We start from the raw sequence: 15,016 nt of genomic DNA, 5'->3' as shown, positions 1-15,016 counted from the left end.
TAGTAATGAGTTCTTGGTGCTCAAAAATAATATGTATGGATGGCCATACCTCTGTCATGGATTGGTTGATTTTTGTCCAAATACTTTCCTTGGCATGAGCCAAAGTGTCTACCATTAGGGATGCACTCTCTAACTTCTAGATTTTAAGTTCCAATTTTTGAGTCTTCTACATTTCTTACAAATACAAGGTATCCTTTTGTACTTTCTGCAATTCTAGATTTTGGAATTTCTGCAGTAATTTTTGGTTTTACTGATTTTGTATGGACAATTCCTGTGATAATCTGGCTGGATCAGCTGGTGTTGATGTAGACTCAATGGCTGTTGATGACGAACTAGGCTTTGTACTTGCAACTGCTATAGGGACTGCTGTAAGTGGAACCATGGCAAGTTGTTTTGCTTCCTTCTCCTTCAATAACTCCTCAATCTGCTCTTCCATTTTTTCAACTATATATTCTACTCAATGATAAGCTTGAGCATATCCTCCTTTTGTCATTCACTCTCTGCCATATCCTTGGTCAGAGGATCTTCTGTTGAAGGTAACTTTAACTGTTTTTTCAATGCAACAATGTCTACATCTTTCTTCTTAAGGAGTAGCTCTGCAGCTTTTACATCTTTGAGATCATATCCCACATTAATCACAAAATCCACTAATGATTTTATTCTATTGTATTTAGCTAGAGAAGAAATATTTTCTAACTTAAGTTGGGACTAAACATTAGATAGTGCAGTCCTAAGTTTAGAAAGAGACATAGTTGTAGTCGTCATAGTAGAAAACAACATTTCACCAGTTTATCTTTACATGTCCATCTGATCAATTGGATGGATTTGACTGGTATAAAATGAAAACACGGTCTTTTTGTAATCCGATGGTGATTTAGGAAATGGAATACGAGCTTGTAAGAAAGCCATTTGCATTCTGCCTTTCTCATTGTCAAAAGCAGAAAGAAGCCTATGTTGGGAGGTTGAAGTTTGTTTCCAGAACTGGTTGTACACATTGGACTTTAAAGTCTCATTTTTCTTCTTAATTTCTAGGAACCTTGAAAATATATTTTGATCATCCGAAGAGCTAGTTCCTGTGGACTGAATAATTTCTAGAAGCTCTCTAGAAGGTGAAGTTCTAGGAGGAGTATTTGAAGCACTAATTGTGGGAGGAGTGGTTGAAGCACTAACTCATGCTGATTTAGACACTTTTGGATCTCCAAGATCAATGATCATTGGTGGAGTCTCTTCTGCTAATGTGACCAAGCTAACCTTAGGCTTATTTTGTTGAAAAACGAATCCTTTCAAAATATCTTCGGTAGATGAATTTTTCTCTCTCAACCTTTTTTGTTGCTTGCTCTGAGCAACTAGAGTATATTCAGTGGGGGTAGACATGACCTGCTCATCTTCCTCTTGAAGAGTCCCATCAACCCATGTTTGTTGATTCATAAATTTTTCTATTTCTTGCCTTGGAGTATGGTTATAAGGAGTCATCTTGAAACTAACTCTCAAAGAAGAAATGGTTCCAAAAGGATCATAGGACCAGGTGAAACTGGGTTGAAAATTCATCTTCCTCAATAATGTATCTGCCTCAATACCAGCTGATCTGGTGTAATGATCCAATATGTGCTTTAAGCTTGAATTGAGACTTCCTTTTTCCTAACACAAAATGTAGCTCATTCATGTGAATCATCTGCCTAATATATTCAAGAGAAAAATATTTTGATAGGAACATATTTGGGTAGATTATATGGTGCAATATCACAACCATATACTCTTATCTTAGTATAGTTATGGCATAGATACCAGTCACCAGTTTTCGTTTGTTCACTTAAGTGTAGAATCCTTTTAATTTCATCCACAATATTGGGCTATGTCTGACTGTTAAGGGGTTGTGCCACTAGATGCATGAATGCATCAACAAATTCCGGAAGTGAAGAGGTGGTAGAATTCATTATGACTATTTATGTATAATGAATCACTGATTGATTCATTCCTTGTTCATCCTGCTTGCTGAGTTTGATAGGTAATAGATCAACCCACTGAAAAAGAAACTTGTGGAAAATTACAGAGACGTAATTGAACACTCCCTGCACAGTGAAGTTCATGAATTGTTCATGTATATTATCAGCCAAGAATTGGCTGTAATTATACATGAATGTTGGTTGTTGATATTTATTAAAAATGGATAGGAAACCAAGGATAGTCTCATCAACAGACTGGTCATTAGGGTATCCTAATAAATAGGAAATCAAGGAAATGTAATGTCTGGAGGCTTCAGGAAACATGGCAGATGAGTAAGGTGGATTTCTTTTGGGCAATTCTACATCCTTAGCCAAAATTATTTCAACAATTTGTGCTCTCTGTGGGAAAGTTAACTTATGGTACAGATCCATAAGTGTTGGTGGTGAAAACTGAGTTAAAGAGTCAACTTAAGGAATTAAGAGCATTTGATTTATGGTTTCAGCATAAATGGTTATTAGAATGTCTTCATGCTGAGCCATGACTACTCTTTTCACAGGATCATACCTGGCTTGACACCAGGTAATAAGGTCAAGGAACTCATGTGTCTTCAGGAAACTAAAGAAAGGTAACAGAGATTTCAGAAACCTAATGGGATCTTGCTTGTCGAGATAATTCTATTTGAGCCACAAATGCATTTCACAGAAATCGAACTCACATTTGGCTTCTGGAATTTTGAACAGTGAATCCACAAGTAGAAAATGGTCAAGGTCAAGCTGGGTTGGAGTAGTATTACTTTCCTCTACACTCTACTTCTTAGTTTTTTCTTTTGGAGCCATGTTGGTAGACAAGAGAAGGAGCGATTATTAGTAACAAACTGAGTAAATAGAAAGAAGTGCTGCAAAAATATAAACCTGCAAATAATTGAAAATAGTTAGAGAAAAGTGATGAAGAGGCAGGTTTAGTTTTATTTATAACATGCAGGAAGGGATAACGATTTTATTCATAACGTAGTAGCTTTCAATGCATAGGAACGGATCTAAAACGGGTGGATATAACGGGCATGACAGCAGGGAAGTAAGCTGTAAGGGGGTAACGAATGGGACGAATAGGCAACAGTTATGTGAGGTTGCGGCCCAGGATTGGTTGAGGGATAACAGTTTTGGCAGGGTGAAAGAGCCATTCGCGGTAGGAAACCACGAGTGGTTTGTGGGGTGGGGGGGTGTGCGGAGTGATATGTTGGCGACATGTAAGTTTGGGATGTCCGCCATAGAAACTGCTTTGCGGACCCCCCGTCACATTAACAAGAAACAATCGAGGGGGGTGCAAAATCTCTCCCTGTCGTTCATCCAGGCGGGGAGTAGATTAACCGTTGAATCATGCACTCTTCTTATTTAAAGCCGACAAGAATTTTTGTCGTTTATTGAATTGGGTCTAATCAAATATGTGCTTTATAATATAATTTTAAATGCCAAAGTTTATAACCAAATAATTAATCTTGATTAAGGAATTAATCATAAATTAACAAAATTTAACATTTTTCTAATGTGGCGCATTTAGACTAGTAGCCTTTGCATTCATTTTTATAAAAAAAAAATGAAGCCTTGGTTTTTCTTTTTGCTTCCCTAACATTTTATTTTTATTTTTCCTTCTTTCTTTAGGGCAACTAACTTCTATCATTTTATTGATATGGGTGCCTGTAAAATACAAAATTGTCCTAACATTTTAATTTTTCTTTCTTTTGCATCCATATCCTATCTTAACATTTTGAATTTATTTTTGACTAATATATTAACTTATCAAAACCAAATGATGTTACAACACAATATGCATTTATTGTGGTTATAGTAACCACATGATTCTTAGAACTAGTGGTATAGTTGTTGGTCTTGAAGGAAGATGTGGGAAAGCAATATAAAGATTTCGACTCACTGGCATAAAATAGATCATGGGGATGAATCAAAATTTCAAGGTACATGTCAAGGATCTTCGGTAAAATGGGGTTAGCAACCAAAGGCTACCTTCCAAATAATTTAAGGAGAGTAGGGCAAATTTAGAGGAGGTCAACTCAAGAAACCATAAGCAATAAAAGGGGTAAAGTATCTAACAATTATGGTTATAGTACACATCAAAATCCCCATCCTTGAATGAAATGGTGGTTTAGATAGGGATTATGAGAGAATATGGGATGGAGGGTACATTAGCATGGTCAGAAAATGAGAGAAGGGTTTTATCTACTAAAGGAATATGGGATGGAGGTTTTGTCTGAGTTCAGGGAGGCTTTTAGCTTGTTTGACAAGGATGGAGGTGGATGTATCACGACAAAGGAGCTTGGGACAGTAATGCATTCTTTGGGTCGAAACCCCAATGTATATTGGAAGTGGTCCAAATGTTTTGTATTCAATAATCTAGTCCCGAATACAATCAACCACAAGAGAGTAGTTCTAATCCACCTGTCGATGCAACATCTTAAATACACCATTCAATTTGATTTTTCTAAGGAGAATCAAAGAAATAGATTAGTCGGGTCATCCATCACCTCCATACATAGTAAATAACAACTAGTCCCACTCTTTCCTTTATGACACAAATTGTCCCTTGTCAAAATGAATCCAAAAAGATACTTTTAATGATATTCTTAGGCAGAGTGAAAATATGAAGCCAGTATACAAAGATGCTCTGAAAGACTACTCAAACTAGAGTCAACTTGCCTCCTAGGGAGAGCCACCTGTGTGCCCATGATAAATGTTTACAATGGATTTTCTCTATAAGTCAGCTTCAATCCTTAATTCCATAACAATTAGGTTGGAGAATAAATCTAAGATATTTAAAATATGCATCCAATGTAGTGCAAATAACACAAAAAATATGATAAATCTCCAATAGCAGTGCATCATCTGGGTAAGAATAAATCATATGAGATTTAATATTATTCATAAGGATTCCAAAGACCGACCAAAAGAGGTCAATAATACCATAAATGTGTCTCCATTTCAGAACAAATAATCTACCAAATAGTAACATCATCAACAAAAATCAAAGGAGTTTCGTGGCTTGTCTACCTACACACCTATAGCCAAAATTACATTTAATCCATCTACCTCCACACCTGCAGCCAAAATTACCGCCCTTGTGAATTTTGTGATTAATTCTTCCACAATCCAATCTTTTATGCTCAACATCTGCTTCTCGCAAAAGTTGTCGTAGATATTTTGAAGTAGGCATATTGTCTACTAACAAATATTTTGTAATTTGCCTCCACCATCCTTGTAGAAATTATGGTGTAGATTTGCAATTACTCATGAAATTTTAATCAAAGTCATAAGAAACAAACCTACTCTATTTCTCTATGGAAGTTAATTCACAATTTAGAACAAAAATTTCATACATGAAATAAGAAATAACACATGCACACAATATTTTTCCTAGGGAAAGCATTATTCTAAAAACCCCAATGTCGGCTTGCATTAATATGACGAATAGAGATGTATCACAATTGCTTTGCTCAACTAAGCACAACCTACAAGTGAATAACATATCTCTCTGCTCAATGAGAAGCTCTGACCCAAACTTAGTAAATTTTTACCTCTGTTTGAGCCCATAATTCCTTGCGCAATTTCTTGACAAATTAGGCCCATATTATTTAGGAATTTTTACAAAATGGATTGCACAATTCCAAAGGTTGATCATCTGACTACATGCAACACCTATACACTCAAGACTAGTATACAATTTATGTTACACTTCCTTGGAATCTCCACCATAGCTAGGGAAATCGAATTCTCCATGCACTAGCTATTTTTAGTTTATTGATCAATTAATTCGATGATCACTGAGTTTGACTGAAGTCCCACTACACAATTGGCCTTCCACTAGTTCCTTAGGAAGTTGGAATTAGTGTAACTGAAAACAACTTAATAAAACTAACTTTGATTGCTACAAATTAGCAACCATACATGCTTAACTGAACACTAACTCCTCCAACTTGAATTTACTGAGTAAACCAGGCGACACAAGCCATGTCACACAAGTTAACTGCCTCCAAGTTGTCTGTTGATGTGGAAATTCAAATTTTCTCAATTTAATCAAGGAAAAATCAAATTGAGAAATTCTTGTTGCATTTTTCAAGACTGCCTTTCTGCAAGAAAGGGATGATCAACCACCCCTATCTTGCACCTATGGAACTCAAACTTCCCTCTTGACAAATCTTTTGTCAAAATGTCAATATCTTGTCCCTCTATCGGAATGGAGTGTAGCAACATCATCTGCACATAGTCTTGTAAATGGTGATACTGGATATATATATGCTTGGATCATTCGTGAAATACATGATTCTCATAGAGATTGATGCAACTCTGATTATCACAGTTGGATCCATCATTTGACCAAATAGTCCAAGTAGTATTTTTCTCATCCATATTGCCTTACATGTTGCTTGACTTGCAGCCATGTATTATGCTTTTGTCAAGCTGAGCACCATAGATATTTGCTTCTTGTCATACCAATAACCAACTACGGACCCAACACTGAAAATTCCACTTGATGTACTCTTTTGGTTTGATGGACTTCATGCCCAATCTGCATTTGTGAAGCCACACAACTTCACTCCCTCTGCTCGTCTGTACCATAGTCCAAACTAGGTAGTGCCTCTGAGTTACCATAAAACATGCTTAGTTGCCTTCCAAAATAATTTGGTTGACCTAACCATAGCTTGGCTTAGCTGGTTGATTGCATAGCACATATCTGGTCATGTGTTCACAAGATACGTGAGTGAACCCACTAGTTGCTGATAAATGGTAACATCCACTTCTTCACATGAAATGGCATCCTCCTTCCTCTAATTGTTCGTTAGAGGTTTCTCCATGGGTTTACAACTCTCCATGTAGAATCTTTGCAATATCTCATTTGCATACTTGCCTTGAGAGACAAATAATTCCCCATCACCTTGTCATACTTCCAACCCAAGAAAGTAGTGCATGAGAACCATGTCCTTCATTTCAAATTCCCTTACAAGGTCCTCCTTGCAAGATATGATCAACTACTCATCACTAATTAAAATAAAATGATCAACATATAAGACAATAATAAGAAATTTACCTTCTATCAAGACGTGATAAGGTTTTCATCCGCTTCACTTATGGTGAAGCCCAAACTAGTGAGATAGCTATCGATCTTGGTGTACTAAGCACGAGGTGTTTGTTTGAGATCGTACAATGCTCGCTTGAGTTTGCACACATGAGACTCTTGATCAAATGTCTCAAAGCCTTTTTGTTACTATATGTACACCTCCTCCTCAATAACCCCATTGAGAAATGTTGTCTTTAACCCATTTGGTGGATATTCCACCCCATTTGTATAGCCAAAGCAAGAATTGATCTTATGGATGAGTATCTTTCTACAAGAGAAAAGGTCTCCTCACAGTCAATTCCCTCAACTTGAGAGTACCCCTTGGCCACAAATCTAGCCTTATACTTTTGTATGCTTCCGTCTGTTGACTTTTTCAACTTGAAGATCCATCTCAAACCGTCTATTGATTTATATGATGGCCTTGGGACCTTTTCCCAAACAAAGTTCTTTGCAATGGATTCATATTACTCCACCATTGCATCAACCCATACATGTTTCTCTATTTCTTCCTCAAAATAGGATGGCTCGATCTCTATAATCTCATTCATAAGAGCCATGTAGTTAGTGTACCTCTCAGGTGACCTCCTTTTCTTACACAAATTTGAAGGATATCCCACATTCTCCCTCCCATCTTGCACAAGTCTATCATCTTCCTTAGTTCTTTTTTTGCCTTCTTTAGATGATTTTGCTTGAGTGAATGTCTCCACTCTCTGCTCCTCAATTTGTGGTTTCTCTACAACTTCCTGAGGTTCATCCTTTGGAGCTAAAAGCTCATATTTTGGTGGGACCTAAAGCTCCCTCTCAAGAGAGCACCACATCACTTTCTCCTCATCAAATTTTACATCCCTTTGCACAAATATCATTCTGAGGGAAGGCAAGTACACATGGTAGTTGTGGGGATTTTCTGTGTAACCCACAAATACCCCCAATTCTATGGTCAACTCAAGCTGCTTCCTCGATTCTTTGGAGACATGGCAGTAAACAGAGGCTACAAAAATATTGAAGTGCGACACATCTGACTTTCTTCTCGAGAAAACCTCCTCCAGGGTAATCATGCCAAGAATCCGATGAGGGCTTCGGTTCTCAAACAGATTGTTGTATTGCATGCCTCAACCCATAAATACAGAGGTAGGCTTTGTTCATGCAACATCACCCTCGTTGCTCCCAAAATTCTACGGTTCTTTCTCTGAACCACCCCATTCTGATGTGGGTTGTGGGGTGTTGTCAACTCTCATCGGATGCCTTCTTTCCCACATATATTTTTAAATTAATTCGACATGTACTCACCTCCATTATCGCTCTTGAGATCCTTCACCTTATTGTTGGTTTCTTTCTCAACTAGTACCTTGAATTCTACGAATTTGGAGAATGTCTCATCTTTCTTTCGCATGAAGAGATCCAACACTTCTGTGAGAAGTCATTAATAAAAATGACAAAATATTTGTGTCTGGCAGTGGAGGCTATCGAGAAAGGTCCACAGATATTAGAGTGGATGCTTTCTTGGACTACATGGGATTTTTTGTCCCGATGATGGAATTATCCTTTTCATACATCCTCTTTCTCAAGTGCTCCTTTAGCCAGGCCAGTGGATATTTGTTGTAAAATATTCAAGGTACCATGATGCAAATGGCCTAGTCTTATGTGGTAAAGTTCACCTACATTGTGACCCTACACTTTATCTTCCTTAGTGCTTCATGCAACAAAGTCTTCCACATCTAACTTATACAAACCACGACCTTCTTCACCTGTCCCATGGCTATGTGTCTTAGGAATGATTTTCCTTTGTTAACAATCACATCATAACCATGGTCTTCCAAAACTGCAACAGAGATGATATTTGTCTTTAGCCCTAGAAAAAACATGGCATCCTTGAGCCTGAGAGGGGAGCTTGACTCCCTCTGAAAGGCGACTGTACCGATACTGGTCATGTTGTACCTTCTATCATCCCCTAGTTTGATGTGCATCTGGAGATATTTCTCCTCCAGGTCACTGAAAAAATCTCTACACCCTGTCATGCGGAACAATGCACCTGATTCCAAGTACCACATGCCCCCCATCACTGTGTTGGAAATGCATGTGATAAGGGTAAAGTCAAGCTCTAACTGTGAAGCCAGGGCTTCACCCACTGTTATAGACATTTTTGGGCACTGCAACCCCAATCATAAATGTCCATAAACCAAGGGCTCCTAAGTCCCTAAGGTGTTGTTCCAACCCCTAAAAGAACAAGGTTAACTGATTACAACATCTCCCAGAAGTTCTCCATGAAAAACTACTCAGAACTGGTCAAAACTAGATCATTTCACCTGCTCCATGGTCAAAGTGCGATGCATCCCACCTAATGCACACGGGAAGTGCGATGCATGTTGAAAAGCCCTTCTATGGGGTGCGATGGACGAGAATAGACAAGTGGCGGGGACAATTTGCGAGGTGGATGATCATGGAATCTTCCAGAAACTTCTCCTGTGACACTTGCCTCTCAGAATCGCCCAAGGATGAGTAAAAGATCATCAATCTCCAAGTGGAATCAAGAACTATCAGAGAGAAGACACTAATCAAAAACCCAGAGCTGACTCACACCTCTAAAAATATCTATATATAGATCTCTCATCCCAGAGATCCAGAGGTTGGAGGCTGGAATTTTGTATCTTGTAAGGAAGTGCTGCTGGTTTCTCAGTACAATATCATAGTGTTGTGTGATCTAAGCTTGTCATAAGGTGAAGAAGGGCTTCTTGCTGAGAGGATGATGCTGGGTTAGAACAACTGGTTGTAATTCTCTTGGCTCTTTCTTGATTATCAATAAAGCTATTCAAGTTTTCCTCCATACTCTTGTATGATTTATGTTTTATGCATTTGTATGGTCAATTTACATCTGATCCTATATTGTTTATGATAATAGATCTATGTTCTTGGATAGTATTATGCTACTTTGATTCTACAGGTGCCCTGTGAAGCTGGGTAGACAAGGAAGCGAGTAGCAAAAGATCTATCAGAAGGGAGAGGGATCAAGCAAGGAACCAAGCGCAAGACGGAGGTTGGTCTCCTTTATTCTTCTCTCATCTATTTTTCGTAAAGGAAAACGAAAGCAGTTTTAGTTTGTTTGTTTCTAAGGTAGCTACCAGCCTTAGTGGGATTTGCAGCTCTGCATAGACACTATTCCCGGTAACAAAATGGCGACTCCACTGGGGAGTGAGTAGATTGTTTATTCATCTACATTTGTTTACTTTATAAAATTACAGATGGAGCCTGAAGTCAAGCCAGCTAGCCTTCGAACTGCATTTGCTATGCAAGTGCAAAGTAGATCAACGCTGCTTCAGTCAATCTCTGGGTTTTGTTTATGAATTAAAAAATTGATTTACAAGCTCTCTAACTTCCCTTGTGGTGGCTCTAGTAACCTCCTTAGATCTACCCCTGTGATTGATTTACTGATTACCACTTGCTCGGCCAAAATCCCTGAACTGAACTGCAAACTGTGACCCGGAACCCAATCAAAGTCTCGTCCCTGGTCCAGCGCACTGTTTATTTTGTGAACTTCAAATGCAGCGCACTTCCCGAGTGTAGTAGGTACGTTGCATTTCAGTTTCACTGTGTTACAGGTGCGCTGATCAGACAAGGCCTTGTTCCTAAATTTTGGTTTCTTTGTTCATTCTTTTAAGCTCTATTCAGGAGTTTTGTTGCCTGTAGTCAGTACACCTCTGTTTGAAACCCATTTCCTTGCTGTTATTCCGCCTCCATTGTGCAAAGAACTGTAAATGTTTTTATGTATTTTTTAGTCATTATCAGTTCTCTCTTGCAAAGAAGTAGCATAATTGAACTGTCGTTTCTTGATTTGAAAGTGTCGCAAGTGTCGTTTTCAGTCATAGAAGAGAATCTGATTGTTCTTGATAGTCGATTACATCGTTACTCCTGTATTTGATCTGAATTAGTAGTTTTTTCAAGTGTCGAAAGCAAGTTTTCATTTCCAAATCGCAAAGTGTTGTCATTGTCTTCATTTTGATTTTGAAAAGAAGCTTGTTAGTAATTTTCGCTTTGAAAAACAATTCAGATTTGCGCATTAGCTTTCTTTTTATCATTCACATATTAAGAAAGATGAAAACAAATACATGCATGTGCATTTGCATTTAGACTGTTTGTTGGTTTGATTTAGGACAGTGCATATAGTGTGTGCTCTTTGCTCTTTGTTGAAAGAATATTGTCTCTCTTTCCTTAGTAGCTAGGATTTTCATTTGCAAAAAGAAGACTAAACGACTGTTTATCATCTTAGATTGCATTTTAGGAATTGTACATCTACATCACGCGGTGAACCTGAAAGGCAAGTTTCCTAAGCAAGATCAACTATAAAATAAATTTAATAAATCTAAAAACGCTTTGGAACCTAACGCACAAGTCTAGGCTAGAGACGTATTCCGGCGTCGTAAAGCCTGGTAACTGTTGTTTTCACTGTTGGTTGGGTGATTCCTCCACTTTGAGATGATAAGTGCCAGTACGGACTTGTGCTCCCACGTACCGTCGAGTATATTTTGGGAGACCACAATAGGCTTAATCATTTATCCATAGGAAGCCGTGTCTGCCGCCCCATCGATCGCAATGCACTGAACACAGCATTCGGGAAGATTGACTACCGTACTGTAAAAAGTATTCTGCAGTTTTGCGATTGGTTTGGTAATCCCTCTGTCTAGATTTCCAGAGCAGTCCCTTTCGTTCCTTTTCAGACTCCTTAATGGAAAAGGTCCATCTGAGCACTTGTCACTTCAAGCTCATTAAAAATCAAAGGCAACTAGAGTCATCTTTTGTTTTTTCTCGACTCTTAAAAATTTAAAAAACAAGTTGTGTCAAAGCGTCTAAAATTTATTTTAATTGGAATAACGTCACTGTTCCCTCATTGGTCTTAGAAGTTAGTCTCCCTTCATTGCGATTTCTTGTAGAATCTCTAAGAAATCTTTTGGATAGACTAGATATGTCTGAAAAACCGTCGACATCCAGGACTGTGTCATCCGACACAGCAGCGGCAAAGCCTCCTGCTGCTACTCCAACGATGTTCGCCGGTATACCATCTATCCCGGCAAGTTATCAACAACAAGCCGGAGTCCAATCAGGGACTGTTTCGACGACATGGTCAGTTCCTATTTCTTGATCCGGATTATCATCTGGTATTTCTTATGTTGAAACTAAACAAATTGATCCAATGTGTTTTCAAAGGCCAATCTACCCTTTAAGTACTGGATTGCCGCCATATGGAGGGCAGTATGCCTTTTCATTGTTCCCTCTCAGAGAACAACCATATGAGAGTTTACAACAAAGTTCAGGTCAAACTGGAATTACATCCAGCGGTTGGGTACCAATACTGCCTCAGCAACCAAGGGTTGTATATTCAATGCAACCAGTCCACCCTGTGTCGAATATTCCCACTATACCTGCTATGGTGACTGCATCGCAAGTACAAGCGCTACCTGTTGTATGTCAACCCCAAGTTTCTCAGGTTGCAATACAATAGCCTCTTGTCTCAACGACTCAATCACAACCTCCGGTTAGTGCCTCCTTATCTGGAGCGACTCAGGCTCAAACAAGTACTATGACTCCTCATCTTGGTCAATCATCCAGTATTGGACAACAGCAAATGGTCCCACAACCATGGCTGGTTCAATCTCAACAACCGCAATTCCGGCAAACGCATCAAGGACCTGAGAAACAAGTCTTTGTAAGTAATGGGCAACTGCATTTCCAAAGCGGCTATCAACAACCATACTATAATGGTTATGCCCATCAACCTTATCAAAGTTACCAGCATCAAATACATTATGCTAGTATGCAAAGACCCACTGCTCAGGCGATTCCATCTTATCTTGGGTATGCTTCGCCTAACCTGAATCAACAGTTGCCCTTTGTAGCAACTCTAGAATTACCAGATCTAAACCAGCTGACGAATGATCCAATTGCTTACGCCCCTTGGTGGCCGGCGATTCCGCATAAACTTTCGTCAGATATTCCTAAATTTAATGGAAATCCGGGTGAAGACCCGTCGAATCATGTGATGACCTTTCATCTGTGGTGTTCATCTAACACTCTAAACGATGATTCGATTAGGCTTCGCCTTTTTCAGCGAACGTTAACTGGTCCAGCAGCAAAATGGTATATCGAATTGCCTAGAGCTTCATTCGATAACTTCAGCACCCTAGCCACAACCTTTTTAACCCATTTTCAGTTACCAATAAGGTACGAAACAGGAACAGAACTTCTTACCAATTTCAAACAGGCAATGGCCACTCACATATCTGATCATATTCATGAGTGGCGAAGTCGTCGTAGAATGGTAAAAACATATGTTCCTAATCAACTGCTAGCTGAATGGTTTATTAAGTCATTATTACCTTCTATCACAGAAGATGTGGCAAAGGGAGGAGTCGTCACTGAAGAGCAAGTTATTGCTCGTGCACAATATCTAGACTTGATCTATACTCAGTCTGGCACGCTCTACGATAAAATACCTGATTCTCCTAAACCAGAATTTTTCGTTCCTCCCCCTCCTAAATCAAACAAAGACTCTCATGCCGGCGATGGCGTGATAGGTACGACAAGCATGAAATTGACAAAGGCTACATCTAAGAAAGCCCGTAATATTTCTGATCAAAATGCAAATGAAGAACTTCTCGCCTCGGAGGTAAATGCCGTGTCGACCGACAAGGGAAAACAACTGAAGCAACCAGGGGGCAAGAAGAAAAAGAAAGGGAGGAAAAAGAAGCAGGATGAGTCATCTCCTGAAAAACCTTCTGCAAACCCTTCTGGGCAAAGGAAACCCCCTGCGGGGTGTCAGATATGCGATGAGGATCATCGGACGAGAGATTGTCCACATAAAGCTGAAGTTAAGAAACTCTTTAAGAGTTCAAAAACCTCAGCAGTATTGACTGATCTGTTTCCAAACCCAGGAACCAAACTGGTTGCTAATCAAAATGCTTCCCGATCCCAAGTGCTTATGTTTTCTATCTTAGAGCAGCAAAATGATGCTTTGACAAGGAATAAAGATTACGGGAATCCATAACTATCAAACAACAAGGCTAATGATCAACCTAGTAGTTCGACAACAACTTTGACTGAAGTTATGCCACCCATCATTCCTGAGCTAATGATAAAGCCGCCAAAGGGAGTAGTACACAAATCGACGTTTAATCCTCGTGCCAGAGCAGCACAGCATTATAATATAGTGGAGGATCTGGCCCAATCGCCGTCCGCTATGTCGACACTTGAGGTACTGCAAAATTTCCCCTCCCAAAAGCAAGCTTTATTATCAGCAATAGGTGGGATTGACCCAATGGATTCCAATCTTGTGGCCTTTGATCATAAAGGATATGACCCTCAGTTACCAGCTCAACTAGCTTTCCTTATTCAAGTGAAAGCCCTCAACAAAACTGTTCATCGAACGATTATTGATGAGGGGGCATCTACATGTATTATGTCGATGAGTTGCTGGAAAAATTTAGGCTCACCATCCTTGTCGCGATCATCAACAATGTTAAAAGCATTTGATGGACGATCATACACTCCATACGGGATTTTAAGTAACTTGCAAGTTGAACTAGGGGGCAAAACAATAGAAATTGATGTTGAAGTAATCGGTGGAAACCTCGATTACAACATCCTACTAGGAAGGCCCTGGATATATGCCATGGCCGCAGTTGTGTCGACCTACTTCAGGAAGATTACATTTCCCTTTCAAGGAGGAATTACAATCGTCGACCAACAAACATTTCTCCCCAACAGTTCACAAGTTACGGGAAGCATTCCAATGATCCATGGAAGCAATCATTCGCTTCAAAATATTGGAGTAGGCCTCCTAAAATACCCTGCCTTAATGGGTATTTTTGCCCTACCGCCTCCGAGTAATCTGGCGGAAGTGGCCACAGTGGAAACCTGCAATATGAAATCTTCTATATCTAATGGATTCGGAAGATTCCTA

This window comes from Pinus tabuliformis, chromosome 1_1 (genome assembly GCF_031772625.1).
Source record: "Pinus tabuliformis cultivar Carrire ecotype Pingquan chromosome 1_1, CPIR1, whole genome shotgun sequence".
In the NCBI taxonomy this organism is placed as follows: Eukaryota; Viridiplantae; Streptophyta; class Pinopsida; order Pinales; family Pinaceae; genus Pinus; species Pinus tabuliformis.
This window is presented reverse-complemented; position numbering follows the sequence as displayed.